This window comes from Pteropus alecto, unplaced genomic scaffold (assembly GCF_000325575.1).
Source record: "Pteropus alecto unplaced genomic scaffold, ASM32557v1 scaffold71, whole genome shotgun sequence".
NCBI lineage: Eukaryota > Metazoa > Chordata > Mammalia > Chiroptera > Pteropodidae > Pteropus > Pteropus alecto.
This window is the reverse complement of record NW_006433024.1, coordinates 14,030,041-14,034,923: the sequence shown is the minus strand read 5'-3', so window position 1 is coordinate 14,034,923 and position 4,883 is coordinate 14,030,041. Positions and strand designations below refer to the sequence as shown.

The following is a 4,883-nucleotide window of genomic DNA, read 5'->3' as shown; positions in this document are numbered from 1 at the left end:
GGGCATAATATATAGTGTTGGCAGACAACTTCTCAAGATATGTTAAAATCAAACCATATATTATGTGGGAGGTACAGAAAAAAAGACAAGAAGAGTTTTTTAAAACATATTTTATCTTCATTTTGTTCATCTGTCTTCAGAATTCTGACTATAATAGTATTCTTCTTTCACTTAGATATGCTTATCTATCTGTAATTCTATGTGGAGGTGTTCTATAACATGAGACTTATGAAGACACACAAACAAACATAACCAAATATCCAAAACTGATTGAATGCATACTCTCAAACTAAAACCATATATAATGACTATTTGATTACCTTAAATATGGTATAAATGAATTAAACATCAATAAATGAATAAATTAAACATCAGTGTTCTTTATAATTGGTGCAAATCTTTAAAGTGATGACAAAGTAGTGGTTTATATTTCCTTTCGTCTCGTATGAATTCTTTATTTATTTGTTTGGTCAAGTCTCTGTATTGTACTCTTCTTAGCTTACATTATCTCTGCTGGGATGCTACTTCTTTTTATTGCAGTTCTTTGGTTTTATTTTCTGGTATAAAGAAAAGGATAAGCATCAATGTTTTTACGTAGTCCTCTTGAAGATATCCTTTAAAATAACTGACCAAATGGCCTAATTCATATCTTTCGATTATCAGTCTCCATCATTGTCACCGTCAGCCTTGATTAGTTGGTTGAAAATTTCAGAGCAGAACAAATAATTTTATAAATACCTTCGCAATCCTTGTGAATCATAATCATCACAGAAATACTTTATCCTTTCATCGTAAATCTCTGGAAAGTAGTCACATTTATTCATTGTTAACAGGGCAAGGAGCAGCATCATGGAGGGTTAATCCATGTAAACTGACTCCCACCCCAAAGAAAGCTTCTGAAAATCATGACTATAAGTCAGGGGGCGGGGCGGGGAAAGAAGGAAAATGACATAAGCCATTCTGCTGCAATCATGATCATGTAAAACACATAACCTTTGTCCTCGGGATTCCGGAGGAGTTTCTGTACTACATTTGTGCCAAACTGCCACTGTGTCAAAGCGGTGAGCAAGTCAGCATGCTGAATGCACTTACTCCACACCAGATAACCACCAGCGGTCTGGTCCAAAAAACTTGTTTGCCATGAATCTGGGGCTGCATTTGATAGGAAAGGATGGTCTGAATGAACATGTATAATGAGCCCATACCAAAGGTGAGCACAGCTCCACACACAGGTACAATAAAAAAGGTTATTTTCTGGAAGTTTGCCACCATAGAAAGTCCTGAACGACTCAGCAATCCAAGTACAAAGCCGATCTTGTTTAGTCTGATGATACAATTCCTTTTAAGATTCAGAACTTGAACCTGATTACAACGAACATAAACGGTAGCAACGTATAAAACTGCAGCACAATTTGATATTGCCCCAAACAAGTATTTTTCTGGAGCTAATGTACCACTGTCACTGATATAAATCAAAGCAGAGTCAACATGGTCGAGGGTTATGGAAGGACTGTATGAAAATATGAAAGCAGCAGAGTCCAAATGACATGGACTGAAGGAAGGAAACTGAGGCCTTGCTGAAACCACCACATCTCAAGCAAGCCTTTGTTACTTGCTCATTTGTTTTTTTCTTCCTCACTAAACTTTAAGTTCTGTGAGAGCAGGACTCAACTGTTTTGTTCACCGTTAAATTTCTAGCTCCTGTTTTAGGGTTCACAAAGTATCAGTATTCAAATCCGCCCAAATCTTCACCTTTTGTAAATCCTATCTTCTCTGCTTTCTTTGAAGATCTATGAATCAGTATTGCAGCTACAATTCTTAAATTTCACAAATTTTTAAAAGTCACTGGTAACAAGATGAGTTCCTTATGTTGTCTCCCGGAAATGGTGACTACTTTCTTGGATGAGCCTGCCAGGTGCTGGATGTGCCAGGAGCCTGCGGGATGGACGAGATGGGGTGGGGTCCCCAGGCTGGAGATGGGGATGAGGCAGTCACCATTGGGATGCCACTTTCTAGTGTACTGGATTATTCCCTAATTTTTTTTTTTTTTTTAATTTATGTCTACAGCATCTGGTCTTCCTAGGTGGTCTCCCATCCAAGAACTAACCAGGCTTGACCCTGCTTAGCTTCCGAGATCAGACATTGGGCTTGTTCAGGGTGGCATGGCCATAGACCATGGACTGTGGCTCCACTGGAACGCAAACCTAGGACCTTCTGCCTGTAAAGCAGATGTGCTACCTGCTACACTATGGAACCATGTCCTATTCACCACTTCTTGAAGAGTGTTTTCAACCTTTGTTCACATAACGTTTTTAAGGTACATTTAAGTGTCAACTTTTTATCAACAACATTTTTAAAGTTGAGTCTTTTCATTATTTTTTGACAAATTCTTATTATCAATAATTAGTTAAGAAATGATATCTTCCATGTTTATTTAGTGTATTTTTTCTCTCTTTAGCTGAACTCTATGTGCTCTGTGGGATTAATTTTCTGCTTTTTTTTTGTGCCTGACTTAACGATTGTTCTATAGCTAAGTAGATAGGAGATTGGTACTATGATCTCCTCTGTCGAAAAAAGAGTAACTGCTTAATTGCAGTGTGACTGGAAAACTGATTCCTCTTTCGAGAAGAAATATGGAGGAATTTCTACTTCTGATATAAAATTATTGTATATTTTTCTTGGCAGCTATAGCTCAGCATTAGGTGGGCCACCAAGGCTGTTAAACAGTAATATAATTAGAATTACTCCTGTCTTTCATTCTATAACCAACTTTAGTTCCTTAACAATTCTTATACAATGACCTAAAGATTTTAATTCATTCACAGTAGGACATGTGTCTAAGAGTTTCTTTTTTAAAAATAGACTTTTATTTTTTAGAGTAGTTTTAGGTTCCCAGCAAAATCAAGAAGTATAGAAATTTCCCATATACCCTTTATCCCCACATATGCATAGTCTTTCCCATTATCAATATCCCCCACCAGAGTGATACATTTTTACAAATGATAAAGCAAGTGTATTTTTGTCATATGATATCAATGTGTAAATACACCACCATAATCTATCCAGAAAAAAAAATGTTAAAATTAAAAATGAGGACTATGTTTTCATTCTCTAACCTTCATTTGTAATATGTATCAGGTTCTAATGTGGGGAGGGAGGCAGGCTGATAAAACATTTGCAAGGCAGTGAAAATGTTTTCAGGCTGAAAGATTCAAAAATATATCTGCAAGGCCAAGAGGAAGTATATTACACAGAGTATATACCAAGAAAAGTGCTCCCAAGATAGAGAACCAAGGTTCCTTGCTCATTTCTACCTAAAACAGCTTTAAGGACTTCATTCTTCTTTTTTTTCTGTAGCTAATACATTTGCAAAACTCTTGCAATTATCACACATGAGTAAAGCAGTGAAAATGTGCTATGCTTTCTATAGCACTTCTCAGCTTATCCTTGATAATAATAATAGTGATGGACAGGAGTTTTATTTCTGGAAGCACAGGCACCATGTAAAACCAAATTATCAGATTTCAGGGCCAAAAAGAACATTTTGTTGAATGTAATAGTTATAAATCATTCCTCTCTAGAATACTGGAAGTTGTGGCTTTTAGCAAAGAAATATATCAAATGTAGTTTAATATTGATTTTTTTCCCCCTTTGGAAATGTATTTCAACCAAGAGGACCCCAAAGCTAAGTAAATTTATATGTAATTTTTATGCAGGCTACAGTTAAACTTTCCCCCTTATTTTATTGAGAAATGTTGGTGACACGTCATTCAGTTTATTCTCCCAAATCTGACTTGCTATTTATAGAAGTGTATTGTGGGGGACCATAGCCTTGGATTTATTGGGAACATCAGAGTGTGTGTGCTAAAAAAAAAAAGTGAATGATCCCAAGTGAATGCAGCACTCCACAGCTCCCTCGTGAAGTGCCTTCCTGAAAGAAGTGTCTTATATACAGCTTACCATACTTTGTCACATGTGGCTCCATCACTCAAATCATAATTGATTGGACTAGGGTTAACTGCCTGGATAAAAAAAGAATCTGTCAATAATGTGTACAAATATTTTATTGGATTTTGTCTTAAAATACAGAGGAATATTAAATCTGATGATATATAGATGCTAAAGGAAATGGAAGGTATAAATAAGTATAAGCCTTGAAGTAGAATAAACTTTAAATTAAATATCTTCCAAGGAACTATCCACATAATATTCATAAGCAATTTTCATCTTAACACAAATATGGGAAATGCTGGGCTAAATTAAGTTGAATAGATTTATTTATTACAAAGTTTTTCAGAATGTTTAAGATACAAATAAGAATTGCGAATCTCTATGGCAAATAATACCCAAAAGTTTGGCTGTAGATCTTAGGTTGATTTTTAAATGATCTTATTAACATATCATAGAACACCAGATTTACATGAATGCAGTTTAGAAAATACTGAAATAGTGAGAAAAATATTTGACAGATTGATTTAAAGAACAAAGTCAGAGTCAGTGAATCCGATAATGGTGGTAGAGTAGAGTTGACTAAAAGAGGTAGCAAAAGACCCACGTTGCAGGAGGTTAACAAGATACCTTATCACTATGCTATTGCCCTGCTTAAAACATTTTTAATGCTACCCAATTGTGCTTCACTTTCATGAAGAGTTGCTCTGAAATTCTAAAACTCTTTTCTATTGCTCTGTTATTCTTAGAAGAACACTCATCAATTTTAACTATATTAGACTGATATAAAGCAATTTATCTGGTTCAAAAGTTTCAGCTGAGAATAGATCCCTTTTTTCCCTAATTGAGTGATATCTGAATGGAGACCTTTAATACATTCATGCACAGGGTATAAATAAAACAATTACAAACTTGATTGTTGCCTTTTGCCTTTC

At 35.3% G+C, this 4,883-nt stretch overlaps 1 pseudogene; it reads right to left on the bottom strand.

Moving 5' to 3' along the window:
* Positions 1-786: 786 nt before the first annotated feature.
* On the bottom strand, positions 787-1,592 carry LOC102894558 (annotated as a pseudogene).
* Positions 1,593-4,883: the final 3,291 nt, after the last annotated feature.